The following is a 22,722-nucleotide window of genomic DNA, read 5'->3' on the forward strand; positions in this document are numbered from 1 at the left end:
GAGGGGCATTTGCCTCAGGGGTGGCAAATCATGCGTGTTGGGTCATTATCGTGTCAACACGATAAGGACAAGACCTAATAAGGATAAACACGAACACGACTCATTAAGAAAATCTCAAACACGAATATGAACACGACCTGTTATCCTCAAACCCGAACACGAAACGAATCTGATACGAACACATTAACGACACGAACCATCTTGGGTCAACACGATAACGACACTATAACTACACGACCTGAAAACACGGTAAGAATATAATAACAACAAGATAACAACTACTCATGATTTAAAAATTATAAAACCTTGAATCTAATCCGAACTTAAAATCTGATTACACATTCTAGTTTGATGAATAATAAGATTAATAGATGCATACTACTTCATAACAACAAAATCCAATAAAATCCGATACGAACACGGCACGACACGAAATTTAGGTATTTAAAATAATATTAAAAATCAATATTATAATATAATTTCTTAACGGGTAACATGAACACGAGACGAACACGACACGAAATTTTCGTGTTCTTAATGTGTCGAACCGATGAGGACACGAACCCAATAAGTTTTGACTTATATCCATAAATTTCATGCGGGTTCGTATCGTGTTGTCGTGTCGTGCAAAAAATTGTCAACCCTAATTTGCCCCACTTTTACATAAGGTGGATCCGCCCCTGATCAAAGGTAGGCTAGAATAACAACACGCAACGGAAATGAGCACAGTCGTATGTATGGAGACATGCAAATATGAGTTCTTACTATGGATGATGGACTAAGAACGATAGTGAACTTCAACCCCCGAGAGATTTGAGGCAGAGCTATCACACTATGGTCGGCAACAACTAGTGGCAGATCCAAGATTTTTGGTCTGGGGTACGATAAATTATTACAATAATACAGAGCTACAAATTCCGAGTGATCGGTTTTCTTCTCTTTATTCTGTTTTTGAATTAAAATATTTGTTTTTAATTATTTTCTTAAGAAACTTCATCATATATCAAAAATGGATTACTTTAAAAAAAATTATTTTAACTTTTGCAGAATGTTTTGTTTTTATTAAAAGTCATCTTTTGACTTATTATGAGGAAAAAATTCAATTACTTTAAAAAAAAAAAACAAGACTTTATGCACCATTACATTTTCTCAAGAATTTATTTCTTATACTTTACATCAAAAATATTTTTCATATTATTATGATCTTAAAATGAGCATTGAAAGAAGAGATGATTTAAATCTATATGATCTTTAACAAAAAGTAAAAAAAAAATGTAAGAGTGAAAAATGTAATAAGGAAGAGTGAAAAAACAAAAGTCAAGTAGTTAAAAAATGCACTATGAAAGGAAAGTTGATTCAAATTTAATGATCTAGAACAAAAAGAGTAAAAATAAAGTCATAAGAGAGCTACAAATCATGAAGTGTGTGAATAAAAGAAAAACAAAACCATAAAAGAGCTACAAATGAGTGTAAGAAGAAAAATGTAGTATTAGTAAAGAAGTGTGTTAAAAAAAGTCAAGTAGTTAAAAATGAACTATGAAAGGAACGTTGACTTAAAATTAATGATCTAGAACAAAGAGTAAAAATTAAAAATTAAAGTCATAAGAGAGATACAAATGAAGTGTAAAAAAAGAAAAAGAAAAACGGCTTCAATCAAAAATAAAGCAAGATGGGAATTGAATTGTTAATAGTCCTTAAGATTATCTATATGTTGGCTTTTCTATCCACTGTTTATTTAATTAAATGAAATTTCATTTTGTAAGCAAGTAATATAATAGCATTAAGTGTTGGGCACTTAATTTCTATATTGGGTCAATCAATATTACTCATTTATGTAGAAATTTTCAGATTGAGAAAGTTAATTATTTAATTTCCTTTCCTATGTATTGTTTTGTGCATAAAAATAAGAACGTATATAATTCGATGAAACCTATAGCTATATATCAAATATATACCCTCTTGGTTAGAAGAAAATGGCATGCTTTCTCCCAACGTGTTTTTTCATAATCACTCTTCTTTTCACTTCAGGTACAACTATTTCCTAAAAATATTACATTGAAAATTTTACAGTAAAATATTAATATAAGATGGTATTTTCTCAAAAAAAAATACAATATGGTGATGACAGGCATGAGTGAGAAGTTGCAAAAGGATGGACAGAGGTGTATAGAAGGGTTGGACTTGGGTTCATGTAGCACTGCAGACTGCGATGGGAATTGTTGTAATAAGTTGTGTAACAGTTCCTATTCTGGCGCTAATCCACATGCTTATTGCGGTAATTACCCTGGATTTCATGGTCTTAAGTGCCTCTGTCAGCATGATTGTTGATATGCTTTGTTACTCTTTAATAAAGAAAATGTTATTTTGAATCTCTTGTCCATTGTGAAATACTATAATTGAATGTTGTTAACGGAAGAAATTGATGCAAAACTAGTTGTGTTTGAGTTTTAATCTATTTTTAATATGGTAACACTAGAATAGAAATATTTATACTGAACAAAAGGATGATATATATACGTGTAAGTTAAATAAATTAACATAACCTTCTTTGACGAAAAATATACTTTGACATTAAAACCTGTATTATTTTGAAAGTTTCTATTTCAAAAATACGGAGATAGTATAATTTTTTTGTTGACCTATTCTCAATCCCCTAATGTTCAAACCATTAGAAATTTATAATTAAACCATAACGTTGACGTTGACAACAATTCACAATTGTCCAATTACAGTTATTTACAGTAATGAGATGAGAATTATGTCATGCTATGTCACTAAAATAAGAGCAACTGCATCGGTGCTCTTTGCATCGAGCAGGTGCTGTGCCGACGGCACGACAAGCACCCTGCTCGCCGTTGTGTTCTTGCCGACGGCACGGCCCTGCTCGATGCATCGAGCACCACCGTGCCAATGAGCAGGGTGATGTGGCCGCTTCTGATTGGCCAACGGCAATGCCGTTAACATTTTTCAATTTTTTTAATTAAAAATTGATTTTAAATAAATAATACTCCCTCCGTCCCCGATTAAGAGTCACACTTTGACCGGACACGAGTTTTAAGAAATATAAAGAATAGTTGATTGAAAAAGTTAGTGGAATGTAAGACCTATTTTTTATATTGGTTTTATAATAAAATGTGAGTGAATTGAGTTAGTGGAATGTGGGACCTACTTACTATTTATGGCAAAAATGAATTGTGACTCTTAATTGGGGACGGGCCGAAATGGAAAAGTGTGACTCTTAATCGGGGACGGAGAGAGTAATAATTTCTCACTTCCCAATAAAATATATCCGTTTTCTCTCCACTTTTAAATTATTTTTCATTCTTTTTTACCCCAAAATTCACATTTTCATCTATAAATACCTTCATTTCCACACAAAAAAATTTGCACCACAATACACAAAACAATTCTCTCATCAATTGTCATCTAAATTCTCACTCTTTCACTCTTGCATAAAATGTCCGGCTCCGGCGATCACCCCTCCGACTCCCGCGGATGGAACCACGAATGGTTCGGCTCATCGCCATTCCCTAATCCAGATACAAATTTCTCGCCCCTCCTCAAACCTAAGGTTCACATTTTCCGTGTGGCTACAAGCCTTACCCGGTGGACGAGCAAAATGCCGAGGGGCAATACGGGTGGGCTCCTGAAACTGGCACGGAAGAGAGCGCCCCGACGCCGCCGGAGGGCGGTTCCGACCGTCCCGTAGCTCCTCCTCCTCACAGTGTCTGTGTTAGTACTCGTGGCAGTACCGGTAACCCCAATGTCCGCACTTCGTACACTCCTGGGGAGATAGAGAAATTATTCAAAGCTTATTTGGTGATCTCCGAAGATGCGAAGATCGGTACGAACCAAACCGGTGACATGTTTTGGTGGCGCATCTCTCGCCAGTACTATAACGCCCCACTTTTTCAAACCCTAATTTTCGAGACATAAGATTTTTGCATTAAATGCTTTTAATGCTATGGAGTATGTGGATTTATTGATAAGTGATTTAATTGCATGTTTTCTTTGTGACCTAATTGCGATTTAGAGTTGAGATTGATTGAATAGTCAAATATGTTGAATATATGACGTGGCTGTTGAATAGTCAAAGATGTGGAATATATGACGTGGCCGTTGAAAGGTCAATGTGTTGATAATATGAGGTGAAAGTGGAAATGGCTGAAATTGTGATATGATCATGTGAATAATTGATGCGGGGTGAAATATATTGTGACAAATTAATTCCTAAGGGATGAGTGGGATTAAATAGGATTTTCATAAATATCATACACATGTATTTGAAATTTTCAACCCCCATGATTTATTGGAGAGGAATCTTATTTTCTTGGATTTAATTATTGTTTGGGATAATTATCCAAATTAAATCCAAAGTCCAATTATTTCTTATTTTTCCATGAGGAAAATCGATACACATGTTTATTCCAAGGAAATTTTCGAAAATCTCCTATTTATGGGAGAAGGAATTATTTTATTATATTAATTGATCCCTTATTTATTCTCTCCCATAAATAAATTCAAGTATCCTATCATATCTTACAATATCTAAGGAGATCTTGCATATTCTGTTTTAATTAAGATTTGAAATTGATTCCTTGTGGAGGAAACATAATTCATGCCACTTTCCTAATTATTTGGGAAGATTATTATTTTTATTCTGCTCCGTGAAATCTCTTGCTCCGTGAAAATTAAATATAATCCTACACCTATTTAATAGGCAAAAATCGCCTACTCCTTATTTAAATAGTAGGATTTATTATTCTTATTCTGCTCCGTGATATTTTATTATACTCCGTGAAATACCAAATTAAATCATATGCTAATTAAATAGCATATAAAATTCGAAACTCCCTTATTTCTCACCAGAATTAACGCCACTCTCCTCCCCCATATCTTTCCAAATCTTTATTTATTTAATTGTGGGATTATATTCTTACACTCTCTAAATAAGAGATAAAAACCCTAACCCTAGCCCCACTACACGTCTCCCTCTCTCCCTCTTTCACGCCATTTTCTCTCTTCCACTCTTCTTCAACTTGTTTTCTATTTTATTCAAGATCTCTTCATTCTTTACAAAGAATTGAAGTTGAAACTCAAGAATTGTTGAAGAATCAAGGCTATTACTTTGTTCTACCGTTCGTTCTATCAAGAAAAGGTATTTTTATATCAATCTTTTCTCATCTAACCGATTAATCGGTGTTCTTGAACCCTCATGCATATAGATTGAGTGAAAAGGGGAAAACAATTGATGAATATGGAGTAATGTGCGTGTGTGTGTGTGCATCGGTATGTGTGTGTGTGTGTATACGTGTGAGATGTGTTGAAGAACACTCATGCGTAACATGTTTTAATAATAGATTTGGAGTTGTGGTGCGAATAAAATTGATATGATGAGCATGTCTTGATTTTTGAATGATAATATAAAATGAATCGATGGGAAAAAGGGAAACATTGGGAACATGCATGATTTTGAGTAGATGATTGAAACTTACTCATGAAACACATGATTTAAAGGTGATAACTCGCGCTCTCGGCGTGATAGCAAGAGGAAGAGCGTACTTGTGATCTAAGGAGTCGAGGTGGGCTTTATTTACTAAACTCTTTTATTATCAAAATATTGATTATGGTGTTATAAGGGTGGATTAAAATGTTCTGCCATGCCTGTGATTGTTTTGATTATGTTGTGTGCCTGATGCCTAGTTTGTGAGTCCGCTCCATTAGGCTATAGGGCTATATAAACGAACTCGGGTCTGAGTAGGGCCGCAAACCCTATCAGGCTAGTGTACACAGTTGGGATCGGGAGTCGTCCTTGCTAGTCGGTGTTAGAGTTTGTATACTAGAAATCACGTTTCGAGTGATTGAATACTGTAAAACTCTTATTTTATTTTCCAATGAATAAAACAGATTATTTTTGTCATAATGTTGTTATGTTTTACATTTAATGGATGTTAATGCATGTTTAAATGTATAAGTTAACTTAACAAAGTCTAAGTCTTTGTTTTAGTAGACCGGTTGTGGGCGTCGTCCACTTTAAGGTAATACGGTCAGTTCTAAACAAAGAAAAATATGAATTTCACAACCTAGATGGAATTAGACTACCCATCGAGAAAGGTTGCAATGTCAGTCCGTATATTTCTAAGCCTTACTGAAATAAGATGACATTGGTGTGGTATAGCACTGAACGGATCTAACAGCAAGACTTGCCTTGGGCTATCTACTGAAAGGCGAGGTCTTGATAAATATTTATTTCTTAATCAATGTAGGTTAGCATTGAGCATACGGTATTGATTATGCATTGCTTTGACTTATCAAATGGTGCGGGTTTTTCGTAGCCCAATTATCCTGATATATTGGGCAGTGGTGATCGATATCTAGCGGTGCTAGGATTGCTATTATATTGAATCGTGCACGAGGTGAGTCTCGTTTGATAATGTCCTCAAGAGGAGCGCGAAACTAAGTTTTATTATTCGGAACCTAGCTAGTTGGAGTATGATTACTCTATGAATAATAAATGAGTGTTTCATGCTAAGTCCACTCTTGGAATTAATAAGAAGTTAATTAATTAAGTCAATAGCAGACATTAATTAATTAATGGACATATTAATCTTAAGCACGGGAAATGAAAGATAAACGGAAACCCGGATTACTTATAATTTCGGATTTGGATGGGGAGAGTTCAATATTACTTCTGTAGTGGCTGCTCGTAATATTCCAATTATAACTTATATTAAATTGTGGGTTCAATTTAATTAGTAAAAAGTAAATTGGATGAGCCCATATCCAAAGCCTTCCATAGATCCCTGTCTGGGCCCAAAAGGAACTTAATATAAATAGGAGAATAAAGGAGACAGAAAATACACAATATCTCATATTGCAATTTTCGAAAATTTCGATCTCTCCCAGCTGTAGGAGATTTCGAATTTGAGTCCTATTCCAAAAAGGATTTCTTCTGTCTTCTTTATTTAAGTCCTAGTATTCTAGTAAGATCAGCCCACACTGATATTAGAGTACAGTTCGGGAACCAGAGAGAAGATTTGTGGTCTAGTACTTAAAGCTACACGTGGAGAAGTCGCTAGCCATCTTCAATTCTTTGGAGAATTAATTAGGTATTATTCTACTCCGTAGAAAAGCATGTTTTAGGTTTTCAATATTCTTAAAGCATGATTAATTCAAGTTATGAGCATGATACATGTGATAATTACGCGAATAGATTTTGTCTAAATAATCTGCTAAATAGATCTGATTATTATGTGATTTATTTACATGCTCTTCCGCTGCGTGCACCAACAATTGGTATCAGAGCCAGTCTTTGGCTCTGATTATTTGGATTTAAATTTCGCGAAATTCATGTATGCATGTCTTGATTGATTACGAAGCATGTTCTTGTGTTTTTATTTTTTTTTATGTTTATGCATGTTGAACTCAAGAACATTCGAATCATAGAACTTGAATTATTCGAACGAACTAGATGTGCGATTCGTCGGCGCTTGCGCCGGGACGAATTGCGCTATGATCGATCGAAGAGGGTTGCCAATCGAGTGGGAGCCGAGGGCGACGGGCATGGGGCGACGCGCCGGCGAGCAAGGGCTCGCGCGCGCCACCGGCCAAGCCCGCCAAACCCTAGCCGGCCCCGATCAAACGCGATGCAACGCGACAGGAGCCGAGGACGTGCGATCACGCGGCGACGCGCATGCGAGCAGGGGCTCGCGCGCGCCGCCGATCGAGACCGCGAGCCCAGGCGGCACCAGACGCGTCGGACGGAGGAAGCCTGGCACGGTGGCTCGTCCGAGAACCACCGAGGCGCCGGTCTTCTTCGCAAAACCCTAACCCTAACCCTAATACCGAAACCCTAGCCGACCCAGCCCTAGCGAGGCGCAACCGAGAGCAGCCGCCGGCTGCTGGTGCGCGCGAGCTCGTCGGGCAGTGGGAGATCGCCGGGAGGTCGTGGCTCTGGCTGCGCCTTCTGGCTCGACGACGACGGAGGGTGAAATCTCGGCGGTTGTCCGCCGGGAGGAAGAAGGGAGAAGGAAGAGCGCGCCGTAAGGCGCGGGTTTTCCGGCGGTCGTCGGGGGGGCGAACACGCCGTCCCGGCGAGAATCTCCGGGGATATCTTCGTATCTTCGTTGTGTAGATTCGTGCCAACCTCGAATCTCTAGAAATTGACGAAAGATTATTTTAATGATTATTTAATTGTTTAATTAATAGATATCATTAAAAATAATATTATTTAATGAAATAAAACATTTTGGGAAGATTTCCCTAGATTTTAGGAATATTTGGATTATTTTCTATATCTATGAATATTTTATATCCTAGATGATATAGATAAGAATAATTTAATAGTTTCCTAATTATAATATATATCTAGAATCTATTATAAGATATGATATATATAAGAATACATTAAATAATATAATTGATATTCTTCCTAATCTTGAACTTGGAAATTATATGAATTTGATTTTTCATGTCTAATTAAGATTATAAATAATGTATTTTATTTTAGATATATCTTATAGTAAGACATGAATGAGAATTAAATTCTAGATTAATAGTTTCTATATTAAGATATTAAAGATTATAAAAGATTTAATTATCCAGTAAATTAAATACCAACAGAATTTAATTAGTCTTAATCTGCCTTAAGGCTAAAGGATAATTAATTAAAACCATAACCCAAATATCTAAGCGATAATTATGAACTAATGGTTTATATATGGTCTCCATCGGTTGGACTGCCAAATTTTGTGAAGCTGATTTTCTAATATTATCGCCACCTACAGAGTAGGGACAATAATCCTACGAAAACAGTAAGTTCATAAGGGCGGACTTCTCAAATAATGAATAGAGTGAACTAGAAAGTGATTCCTAATATTATCGCCACCTACAGAGTAGGGACAATAATCCTAAGGAATTGCGAGTTTCAGGGTTCAATCGGAATTTATGAGATAGCTTGATTTTGTTATCAACACATGAACATTGTTATGGGAGTGTGTTGTAGAAATAAAATACTGTAATGCTAAACCAGGTGGTCGTGCTTAGGAAGCATTTGACATGTCAACCTCCAGAGGAGGAAGCTATTGATATGTCGGTGTTGTGACCAGTAAATTGTCGAAATTTTAATGCGTATTAACCTCCTGAGGAGGATACAATTTATTAATTTTGCTGTTGTAAGATTTTGAAAAGTTTTATGGTTAATCTACTCAATTTCCTTACATAAGTTTATGACAAATAGTAAAATCTTCTGTTTGCAGTGCAATAAAATTCGTCAAGATGTCTTTTAATCCTCTTTCTGCCATTCTCAAAGAAAACAAACTCGAAGGCCAAAATTACATCGAATGGAAACAAAACTTGGATATCGTTCTCACAGCAGAAGAGTACAAGTTCGTACTCACTACTCCACGCCCAGCTGTCCCGGCTGCTAGTGCCAGCCAAGCATTGCGAGATGCGCATAGACGGTGGCATAAGGCGAATGAGATGGCTAAGTGCTACATGTTGGCTTCTATGTCATCAGTACTCAAGCATCAGCATTCTGCCATGGAAACTGCCGCCGAGATCATGACAAATCTCGCAAATCTTTTTGGTACTCAGAATCGAACGGCTAAGTCTCAAGCCTTTCGGAGTATCATGACGAAGTCTATGAAGGAAGGCTCGTCTGTGAGGCAACACGTCCTCGAGATGATGAGTCACCTCAACCAGATTGAGGTATTGGGAGGGACGATCGATCCCGAGTCCCAGGTTACTATAATCCTTCAGAGTCTTCCCCCTAGCTTCCAGCAGTTCAAGCTCAACTTTGAGATGAACAAACGGAATTATACTTTAGCAGAGTTGCTGACTGAACTTCAGTCGGCGGAGGACCTTATGGTTCAAGCTAAAGTAGCTATGATGAGTATCGCGCCTAATTCCTCTGGCTCTAAGGCTAGAAGAGGAAAGAAAAAGGCACCGAACCAAGTAGCAGTCAACAATGCTAAGGGAAAGAAGAAACAGCGGGGTGACAAGAAGCAAACTGGAAAATGCTTCAAGTGTGGAGAGAAAGGTCATTGGAAGCCAGATTGTCCTAAAAAGGGCAAGGCTACAGGTATGCACCATGCTCTAGTAGTCGAGTCATGTTTGGCTTTGACATCTACTCATACTTGGGTTATTGATACTGGAGCAACTGATCATATATGTTTTGATCCTGACTTGATGCAGGTGACAAGACGGCTACATGATCGTGAGATAGAGGTCCAGCTGGGCGACGCTACGAAAGTGGCGGCCGTTGCAGTGGGAGACGTTTATTTACGTTTTTCTAGTGATAGATTTTTGATTTTGAAGAATGTTTTGTTGATACCCTCTTTTAGAAGAAATTTAATTTCAGTTTCTAAATTGTCTTATGATGGATATTCGATTTCTTTTAATGACAATTGCGTTATTAAGAAAGATGGTTCTTATATCTGTCGTGGTATCATGGAAAACAATCTGTACACGATCACTTCTACACAATTTAATCAACGTAAATCAGAACTCAATGCTACATCGAAAATTTCTAAGAAAAGAAAAGAACCTTCAACTTCAATGAATGAAACGTACTTATGGCACCTTAGACTTGGTCATGCCAACGAAAGAAGGATTCATGCGATGGTTGATCAAGATCTTATTAAAGGTCTTGAGAAGGAACCGTTTTCGAAGTGTGAGTCCTGTCTCGAAGGCAAGATGACTAAGAGATCTTTTAGATCAAAGGGGAATAGGGCCAAAGAAGTACTTGAGCTCATTCATACTGATGTGTGTGGACCAATGTCAACCGAGGCAAGGGGCGGTTTTCGATATTTCGTCACCTTTACAGATGACTACTCGAAAATCGGATACATCTATTTGATGCGCTACAAGTCTGAAACTTTTGACAAGTTCAAGGAGTTTAAGGCTAAAGTAGAGACGCAACATGGTAAGAGTATCAAATGCCTGCGATCTGATCGCGGAGGCGAATACCTAAGTGCCGAGTTTTTGGACTATTTATCGGTAGCTGGGATTGAATCCCAAACGACTGCGCCGGGCACACCCCAGCAGAATGGCGTGGCTGAAAGAAGGAATAGGACCTTATTAAATATGGTCAGATCGATGATGAGTTATGCACGGTTACCTGTTTCGTTTTGGGGTCATGCTTTGCTTTCTGCAAACTATCTCTTAGACGTCTTACCTTCTAAATCTGTTCCTACTACCCCATATGAGTTGTGGAATGGGCGTAAGCCCAATCTAGAACATCTCAGAGTATGGGGGTGTCCGGCTCATGTATTGGAAAAGGATCCAACTAAGCTGGAATCTAGGACTGAGGTTTGCGTGTTTATAGGATACCCTAGAGGAACGAAAGCTTATGAATTCTATAGTCTCAGAGATCAGAAAGTGATTGTGAGCACTCATGCCACATTCTTAGAGGAAGACTATGTAATGAATCATAAGTCCAGCAGTGAGATTGCTCTAGAAGAGCTAACTCAAGTTTCAACTTCCATTAACCAAGAACAATTACCAAGTGTAACAACAATTCCAGAAACTTCAACTAATACTCCAGATATTGTAGTGCCGCGCCGCAGTGGGAGGGTCTTTCATGAGCCCGATAGATACATTGGTTTGGGTGAGTGTATGGATCACTCCTCGGACAGCAATGTACTGGATCCCTGGAATTTTGCAGAGGCGCAGGCTGATGTCGATCATTGCGAATGGGTGAAAGCAATGGATTCGGAACTACAATCTATGTTAGACAAAGACGTCTACGATTTGTCTGTCCTACCCGAAGGCTGTACTGCCATTGGGAGCAAGTGGATATACAAACGTAAACGTGGACCCGATGGACGAGTTAAAGTCTTCAAGGCAAGACTAGTGGCTAAGGGGTATACCCAAAAGGAAGGTATCGATTACGATGAGACCTTCTCCCCAGTGGCCATGCTCAAATCGATCCGTATACTTTTGTCTATAGCAGCTTACATGGATTGGGAAGTATGGCAGATGGACGTTAAGACTGCGTTTCTAAACGGGAGTCTTGAGGAGACCATCTACATGGAACAACCCGAAGGCTATGTAGTGAAGGGCAAGGAACACATGGTTTGGAAGCTTAAGAAGGCCATTTATGGTCTCAAGCAAGCATCTAGATCATGGAACCAGTGTTTCGATCAAACTGTTCAAAAGTTTGGATTCGAAAAATGCCCTAATGAAAGCTGCGTGTATAAGAAGGTTGAAAAAGGAAATGTTGTGTTCTTAGTTTTGTATGTAGATGACATTCTTCTAATTGGAAACAATAAAAAGATGTTGTCATCAGTGCGAACTTGGTTGTCCAGCCAGTTCGAGATGAAAGATATGGGTGATGCGGGACACATTCTCGGTATCAAGGTTCTTAGGAACCGAGGTAAGAAAATGTTGTGCTTATCCCAAGAATCTTACATCGAAACGGTACTTAGACGCTTTAGCATGCAAGATGCCAAGAAAGGTTTCCTACCTTTTAGACATGGCATCCAGTTGTCTCAAGAGATGTGTCCTAAGACAGCATCTGAGATAGCAGAGATGAGAAGAATACCATATGCCTCGGCAGTTGGTAGTCTCATGTATGCTATGCTTTGTACTAGACCCGATATCTGCTTTGCTGTTGGCATGGTAGCAAGATATCAATCAAATCCCGGCCAAGGACATTGGACTGCCGTAAAGAACATACTCAAGTACCTTAATCGGACTAAGGACTATGTTCTAGTTTACAATGCAGCCGAGCTCTGTCCTTTAGGATATACAGATTCAGACTTTCAGGCTGATCTGGATTCGAGAAAATCAACTTCCGGATATGTGTTTACCTTAGGAGGTGGAGCTATAGTTTGGAAGAGTGTAAAGCAGAAATGCATTGCAGACTCTACCATGGAAGCCGAGTATGTAGCCGCTTCGGAGGCTGCAAAGGAGGCTGTATGGCTTAAGAACTTCCTTCTGGACTTAGGTGTGGTTACGAATATGCCCAAGCGCATCACCGTTTATTGTGATAACTCTGGTGCTGTGGCAAATTCGAGGGAACCACGGGCTCATAAGGCGAGCAAGCACATAGAGAGGAAGTATCATATCATTCGAGATATAGTGCAGAGAGGAGACATACAAGTGGTCAAGATTGAGTCAGAAAACAACCTGGCAGATCCTTTCACGAAGGCGTTAGCGGTAAAGCCGTATGAAAGCCATGTTGAAGGAATGGGAGTTCGACTAATTCAAGACCTCAATCCGCTTTCAGTATAAGTGGGAGATTTAGACGTTAGCACATTTTGTATACTCGAAAGTGTTTTGAGTATAAGTGGGAGATTGTTAGAGTTTGTATACTAGAAATCACGTTTCGAGTGATTGAATACTGTAAAACTCTTATTTTATTTTCCAATGAATAAAACAGATTATTTTTGTCATAATGTTGTTATGTTTTACATTTAATGGATGTTAATGCATGTTTAAATGTATAAGTTAACTTAACAAAGTCTAAGTCTTTGTTTTAGTAGACCGGTTGTGGGCGTCGTCCACTTTAAGGTAATACGGTCAGTTCTAAACAAAGAAAAATATGAATTTCACAACCTAGATGGAATTAGACTACCCATCGAGAAAGGTTGCAATGTCAGTCCGTATATTTCTAAGCCTTACTGAAATAAGATGACATTGGTGTGGTATAGCACTGAACGGATCTAACAGCAAGACTTGCCTTGGGCTATCTACTGAAAGGCGAGGTCTTGATAAATATTTATTTCTTAATCAATGTAGGTTAGCATTGAGCATACGGTATTGATTATGCATTGCTTTGACTTATCAAATGGTGCGGGTTTTTCGTAGCCCAATTATCCTGATATATTGGGCAGTGGTGATCGATATCTAGCGGTGCTAGGATTGCTATTATATTGAATCGTGCACGAGGTGAGTCTCGTTTGATAATGTCCTCAAGAGGAGCGCGAAACTAAGTTTTATTATTCGGAACCTAGCTAGTTGGAGTATGATTACTCTATGAATAATAAATGAGTGTTTCATGCTAAGTCCACTCTTGGAATTAATAAGAAGTTAATTAATTAAGTCAATAGCAGACATTAATTAATTAATGGACATATTAATCTTAAGCACGGGAAATGAAAGATAAACGGAAACCCGGATTACTTATAATTTCGGATTTGGATGGGGAGAGTTCAATATTACTTCTGTAGTGGCTGCTCGTAATATTCCAATTATAACTTATATTAAATTGTGGGTTCAATTTAATTAGTAAAAAGTAAATTGGATGAGCCCATATCCAAAGCCTTCCATAGATCCCTGTCTGGGCCCAAAAGGAACTTAATATAAATAGGAGAATAAAGGAGACAGAAAATACACAATATCTCATATTGCAATTTTCGAAAATTTCGATCTCTCCCAGCTGTAGGAGATTTCGAATTTGAGTCCTATTCCAAAAAGGATTTCTTCTGTCTTCTTTATTTAAGTCCTAGTATTCTAGTAAGATCAGCCCACACTGATATTAGAGTACAGTTCGGGAACCAGAGAGAAGATTTGTGGTCTAGTACTTAAAGCTACACGTGGAGAAGTCGCTAGCCATCTTCAATTCTTTGGAGAATTAATTAGGTATTATTCTACTCCGTAGAAAAGCATGTTTTAGGTTTTCAATATTCTTAAAGCATGATTAATTCAAGTTATGAGCATGATACATGTGATAATTACGCGAATAGATTTTGTCTAAATAATCTGCTAAATAGATCTGATTATTATGTGATTTATTTACATGCTCTTCCGCTGCGTGCACCAACAGTCGGCCGGTCTCGTGGGCGAATAGTGTGGCCACACTTTCGTCGCACTATGGAATTGTTGATTGTTGAGAAAATGGGAAGAATTGTTTGACTAGCCAGTCTATGAAATTATTTTGTGATACTCGATAATATTCTTTCATAACTGTAAACTCGAGTTCACTATGGTAAGGATGGCATATCTATTAAAATGTTTTGGCATGAGTCCACTGAGTATGTTAAAGTAATCAGCCCTGCATGTGTTTTCCCTATGTGTAGGTTGAGCGGCGACGAGCGGTTGGCGGTGTTGAGCAAATTAATTGAATAATATGGTCATTTTGAAACTTCGAGTGTAGTTGTGTCTTCATACATGGCTTCACCCTTCTCTTGGATGCTTCCGCTGAACCATGAAACTTATCATCGTTTGTTTGAGTTTGAACTTATTCCTTTTGGTTTAGAATATTGAGACATAATGCGTTTTTGGATTATATTAAACCCTTGTCTTTTAAGCATAATTTATGATATTTATTCATGATTGAGTTTCTTGCTTAAGCCGTTGCCATATTGCTTTGATAGTTCATTAATTACTTCGGTCAAACCCCTTTAAATGAAACCATAGCATATGTTCTTGTTGCATTTAAGTCCGCCTAGGTAAAGATCGTCGTATTTATTATACCCTAGAAGGGCGGGTCGTTACAAGTACAATGCCAGCCGACCGGATGGAACCAACAAGTGCAATGAGAGTATGGTGCGCAATGCCAGCGGAAGAGCCAACGATGAAATCCAATAGTTCCAGGGGTAATACCTCTAGGAACAACGGTCGGCAGGAAGTGGCAAGAGCGAGGTCGACATCATCACGGCTGCGATGTCGACCTACCAATCAAGTCACTACAAACCATTCAAGCATCTCAACGCTTGGCAGGAGGTGCGTCTTCATCCGAAGTATAAGGGAGGCGTCGGTGTTGGGACTACTGCAGCGGAAGACACGGAAACTAAACAGGTCCTTGACCGGATCTATTTAGGTGATTATGCATTCGACTCCAATTTCATGCAATTAACATAGATGTATAGATATAACATCAAATAAACACATAATCATGCATATTCGATGTAGATTCGATTGTTACCTCATTTTGATCCATCATAGGATCGAAGTTGCTAGCTGCACCACCCGGAGATCCTTGGTTTATCGACCGTGAATCTTCCAACCTATTCCCTAGTCCTTGATCATCCATCCGTGTGGGCGGATCTTGAATAATCAATAATAGTCTTGAAGAGAGCTAGAGAAACCCAATCACAAACTCGATATTGTCTTGATCTAATCCTATGAATTAGGATAGAACAAGAACAAAACAAAACCCTAATTCTCCCACGTGCTAAGGCACGAAAACCGAGGCAAGGAGAGAGAGAGAGAGCCGACGACGGCTTCTAGGGTTTAGGGAGGAGTGTTGTGAATGAATGGTGTGTTAGGGTTTCCACATCTCATCACTATTTATAATGGACTTGTTGGGCTAGGTTGGGGATCCATGGAATGACTTAAGTGTTGGGCTCACCCATTAGATAAATTACTAATTAAATCAAATGACCCATGATTTAATATATTATCAATGGAATATTATTTTATTTCCAAAGAATAATATTGCACTCCCACTTAAATCACCAAATTACAAATAATTTATAATATTTCTCGCGTTTAAGATTATCTTGATCCATCAATTTAATTCTTTTGTCTGCTATGTGACTAGAATTAAATTAATTCTCCAAAGAGTTTTTCTAGTTTGAAACTTTATTTATTATTCGTGGAATAAATTCCAACTGCGCAGATTTCTGAATAATAAATTCCTCTTTCAAACACCTCATTGGGGATCACCCTTTTAGGGATTTAATCATACCACATTGGGCACGCGAATTCTATGAAATAATATTCCAATACCTTCATGTTATTCAATTACTACCACCCAAGATATCATGAACTTGAGTTACGTACAAACTCTCACATATTGATAAGTCAAAGTGGCGTTTGATTGAATAAACAATATTGATATTAATATCATAGACTAGAAAATACTAAACTTTCTGAAATATATTCTTTCAGTAGATAGCAATAAAGAATATATTTCGGATTAGATCCTTTCAGTGCTTTACCACACCGGTGTTACTAATCTCTTCTTAGGTAAGAGAGAATTATCACAAACACCGCAACCGTACCAATAGGTAGCCAAAGCCTATCTAGGTTGTGAATACGTTTTTCTTCTTACTAGATCTGGTCAAGTCCCCTACTGAAAAACTCATGAGGAGATTCATCGAATTTCCCTACTTGACCTTCTTATTAAAAAGCCTTAGACTTGTTTATCATATTTCAATAATAAACCATTTATATTATATTATTTATTCTCATAAATAGGTAAACAAGTGGATGTGGCGTTTCTCGTATACATGCACAAGCTGACTGTACAAAGGCATGTGCGCTCGAAGCATCTTTTAGTATACAAACCCCAACAATCTCCCACTTATACTCAAAGGATGATTTCGAGTATACCAACCGCTTTATTGGCCTTGTGCTACACATTCACACACATTTTCTCCCACTTATACTCAAAGCAGGCTTTGGCCATTATGTACTCAATACTATAATTCTTTAAAAAAGAATCTACCAACATAGTTTGCTAGAGTACATAAAACGAAATATACTTGTAATTTATAACCTTAATTCTTGCTACGGAGCATGATTATTTGATCAAAATATTTCTAGGCCCTTTGATCCAGTGGAATAATTTTATGTGCCTTTCTCAAGTGCACTTACACATATTCCTCTATCAAAATCCACTATTTTGATCCTTCTAAATTTCTACTAATTAAAGTAGAATACTTATAGCAAATATAAAGTTTTTAATCATGTCGAATATGATTCCTAAAACTTTAATTATATAATACCAACCTAACTTGGTATTATCCTTGCTATATAACTTGTGATGTAAATTTATGCATGAACATAATTACCTCATCACAATGACTAATTGGAAATTAGTCCTTATGACAAAATAAAACCGAATGATTGCATTCTTTGTTTTATAGTCATAAATTCCAAGAGTTCATTTATTTAACCATTTGTTGTGATCTTTAGAAATACTTTCTTTGGAAATCCAAAAGTAATTCTAATTTAATAGCTAACTTGGAAATGTCTTTTAATGTTATTAGAGTCTTAGAAAGTGTGCAATTCATCACTTCTTTCATTCTAGGGTGTGAACCCTTTTAACTCTATCAAACATTACTTTAATTCCATTTATGAATATTCTATGAGACAAAATTTAGCTCCCACTTTTAAAAGTAGAAAAATACTAGTCTCAATATTCTTTAAGGCTATTAAAACAATTTAAATAGTGCTTGGAGTTAAATTCATCCTAGTTTAATAAAATGAGCTATGAAGCTCTTATTAAACACTTAGAATTTATTCATTCATTTAAGAAAAGCTCCCACTATTTTAATTATCACTTTCACAACAAAATAAATAAAACAATAACTAATCAAATAGTCAACTCTTGGCTTGGAACATTAAAACAAATTTAATGTGCACAATATATTTACTACACAAGAATTTCTAGTATTTATAATAAATACTTATCTTGTTTCTAGTTGAATTTTAATTTACTTGTGTTGTAATCAATTATTGTGATTATTTTTCTTACACCTTTATTTGAACAAACGCGATCATTAGATCATTTTATTTTGTATTGAATCCATGTCGAACATTAATGTTCTATTGACTCATCAACAAAATAATGGTTCAAAAGACTTAAGGATTAAAGAAACTTAATAATCAATATTTCTAGAAGAAACCTTCATAATAATTGAATCAACAAATTTAATCACAAGTAAACATTTTGATATTAACCATGTTACATTTGATGTCATAAATAATTGGATAATCAAAATTTCATTTATCTAATAATGCAAGCATTATAAAATGACATCGATAATCCAAAAACACAATTGATAAACTAGGAACAAAATTCCATATCAATAATGCATATGATATCAAAACCAAACAATATCAAAAACTCTTAAAATTCAACAATGTAAATAAAGCAAAAATAAACTCTTCTGACTTGAACATGATCATATCAAAAGTCCACCCCTTCTTTTCATCTTTGTTTGAGCAATCACAAGCTTGTTATAAAGCTCCAAAAACGAAAACTTTTTGTCGCTAAACAAAATTTCATTTCTGACTTCATTAAAGCTATCTGGAAGCCCATCAAGGATCATTATCTGTTGGGTTTCTGGGTCAACTTTCCCTCCCGACAAGTGAAGTTTATTGAAGTAGCCAAGCATGACTAGGGCATATACCCCCACGTCTTGGCCCTCTTCAATTACATCATGCCTTAAATGCTTCACAGCGATACCAGCTCTTACCTTAGAGGACTTTTCTTCAAACCACGTGGGCTTGTTGACCAACGGCCTATTGGGTTTGTCAAACCTCTCAAGGGCATTGCCAACACTGGACAAAACGAAACCCTTGAGATGACATTCCGCAGTATGCCACTGATCACGAAACTCCTTGTCCTCTCCTTGTAGATGTTATGTGGGCGGACGATCCTTGCTGAGGATCAATCTCAAGTCATTGATCAAACGATCAACATCAAGTTTACTTTTCCATTCCTTAAACAATTCAGAGCCATGCTTCCTCGAACTAAGTATGGCATAGTAAATATCCCAAGTATCAATCATCTTTCGTTCAAGCTGAGAATAAATACCAATAATATAAACATGTAAAATTTCAAAGAATTGCAAATAACCACAAAACAATTCATCAATTTTACATCCACAAAAATCAAGCACAAACGTTCTTCTACGAGGAAGCTGAGTCTTATTCATGCAAGAAATTCATTATTTTTACTGGCCACAATGTCGACAGATAGTCCAGAGACCATAAGAATGGCATGGCTGACTAACAATGCTAAAGCGTATAACCATAAAATTAAGCACTAAGGATTCTTTACTTGTGCGTGAACTCCTCTAAAGAAAGGTCGAACCGGACAAGCACCTCCTCCTATAGCTCCCTCTAAGCATTATTAAAATACAATCCTTATAATTTCGCAGCAATATTGCTCCGGTAAAGACCAGTCGCGATATTACTGAAAAACTAATTTTACGATTTTAATAACCTTTATCTAGAGAAGTCCAAACTTACGAACTGGTAATGTTCCTCCCGTAAAGACAAGCCGGTCACTACTTCGCACTAAGACCAATTTTATGGAGGCCATATACAAACGTGTTGTAATTATCGCTTCATATTTTCTTGTTGGTGGTTTTAATAGTTTAATTATTAAACATGTACTAGCTATGCATGCAAGGCAATAAGTACATAGGCGATGCACGAGTTAAACTAGATTTTAACAAATAAAATCATAACTCAAATTAAATATCCATCATTCATCAATAAAACATGTAAACACATTTACATAAGGTTCACATAAACATAATGACGAAACTTGATCATTTAATTAAGCATCTTAAAATAAATAGATAGAATTAAAATTTTATCTTCACATAAACAAGATTATCTAGACATTAAGTCCAATCTTAAACAATCAAACATTATTAGTTAAAATAACGTATCTTGATTATTAGAATTACCTTTTAATACTATTAGAATTAACTTAGATAGAATTAATCCATCCTCATCCTAAAATTAATGTCTAGGTGTATATCATAAAAGATTAGCTAAGTTTCAATTTAAAATGCCCACTTGGATATATAAATCCGCATTTATCCAATTAAGACTAAATCCATTTAAAACACACCAATTAAATTTGAGAACTAAATTTCTCTTAGCTTTCATAAAATCACATGACAAGAAGAATCTTATTACATCTTCAAAATGATGCTTTCTAGATGAAATAAAATTCACCTTCATCAAAATTAAAGACAAAATTCAACTTAATAAATAATTAAGGATTTTAATAGCAAAATTAATGCTCTATGAATTTTCATACCTTTAAATCACATTTGATGTTATCTAGATGAAACAAATTCACCTTCATCAAAATTAAAGATAAAATTCAAATTAAACTAGGAATTGAATTCCAATTAAAATCCAATTAATTATTTAACACTTTAATAATTTAGGATTTAAGTAGCATGTTAATGCCAAATGAATTTTTCACTTCTTTAATTAAGCCGATGTTATCTAGATGAAATAAAATTCACCTACATCATATTAAAGAAAAAATTCAAACTAGCAATAGGATTCCAATTAAAATCCATCCAATTATTATACATGTAATTTTCGAAAATTTTAAAGGTTTAAAAACAATTGAAAAACTCATGTCTTTTCCTTAGGTATATATCTAGGAAATAATTCCATAACACACCAAATAAAATATAGACAATTTTCAATTAAACCTTAAAAATTAAAACATGAAATCATATTAAGAGAATATTCTTTAAAAAACCATCCTTTTAAGGAAAAAACCAAAAATTAGATCAATCAAATATTGAATTCCCTTATGTTAATTATCATGATATTATCTAGATGGAAAGAATCCATCAAAATCAACTAATTAACAAATTAAATCAACTTATTTGACCTAATTAATCAATTGGCAATATTTTAAAGAAGGCAATTATTCTCTTTTAAATTAGAATCTTGACTTAATTGCAAAATCATTCTAATTACCACAAGATATTTAATTATTCTAGGTTTAGGATTTTAAACAACAATTATAAATAGCTTGCGTGTTAAGAAACGAAACGAAAATACGAAAAACAAAACGAGACGACGCAACCCAAAACCCTAATTAGGGTTTGGGCCGCCACGAGCCACGCAGCAGCTGCTGCTGCCGCGTCTGACCTCAGCCGCCTCCCGCGTCCGCCGCCGTTGCTCCCACTGCAGCGGCGCTGCTGCTGCTGACCGCCGCCGTCCGTTGCTGCCGCTCCCACTGGAGCAGCCGGCGCTAGCAATCAACGATGACCGCTGCCCCAACCAAAGTCAGGGAATCTGCTGTCTTGCGGCTGCCCGACGAGTACACAGCCGCTGTCCGTCGAGGACAGCTCCTCCGCCGCCGCTTGAAGACGACGACGCCGCTGCTGCCCGCCGTCGCCCGAAGACGACGACGCCGCTGCTGCTGCGTTTTGGAGTTGATCGCCGCTGCCGACACACGGCTGTGCAGCCGCTGCCCGGCGCTGCTGTCCGAAGACGATGCAGCGGCTGCCGGAGCTGCTGCCCGCCGCCGTCGCTGACTCCTCCGACCAGCCGTAGCCGCCACCACCTTTTCTCACCAGATCTGGATCGGCGATCCCCGATGAAGGCAGCCCGGTTCTTGAACACATCTAGGGTTCAAACCCTTGCATTCATTTATTCGTTTTTCAATTTTAATCAACTTGATTCATCGCGGTCGCTTCGCTTGACCGCGATCTTAAATCTCAATTAATCGTTTCTTAATATGTAACAATCTTTTATGTTCAACACATATGCACATTTAAATATCAAGCATTTAGCAATTTAAATAGATCTAGCATATTAAGAACATAAAACTATAGATCTAATGAATACTTGTTTAGATCTAGAGTATTCTTGTGAAAAACTCAAATAAAATTCGAGATTCATAATATTCTTTCATCGATCCAATTCAATCATGGACCACTTTATTTCTTGATTCAAAAACATATATTCACTTAAACACATACATATATGTGACTAGAATTAAATTAATTCTCCAAAGAGTTTTTCTAGTTTGAAACTTTATTTATTATTCGTGGAATAAATTCCAACTGCGCAGATTTCTCAATAATAAATTCCTCTTTCAAACACCTCATTGGGGATCACCCTTTTAGGGATTTAATCATACCACACTGGGCACGCGAATTCTATGAAATAATATTTCAATACCTTCATGTTATTCAATTACTACCACCCAAGATATCATGAACTTGAGTTACGTACAAACTCTCACATATTGATAAGTCAAAGTGGCGTTTG

General features: G+C 36.8%; 1 pseudogene; it reads right to left on the reverse strand.

Annotated features, from left to right (window-relative positions):
• Positions 1 to 229: 229 nt before the first annotated feature.
• LOC148934001 (uncharacterized) lies at positions 230 to 22,073 on the reverse strand (annotated as a pseudogene).
• Positions 22,074 to 22,722: the final 649 nt, after the last annotated feature.

The sequence above is a fragment of the Salvia hispanica genome, chromosome 1 (genome assembly GCF_029641045.1).
Source record: "Salvia hispanica isolate PSC_SH4W2 chromosome 1, Shi_PSC_v1, whole genome shotgun sequence".
In the NCBI taxonomy this organism is placed as follows: Eukaryota; Viridiplantae; Streptophyta; class Magnoliopsida; order Lamiales; family Lamiaceae; genus Salvia; species Salvia hispanica.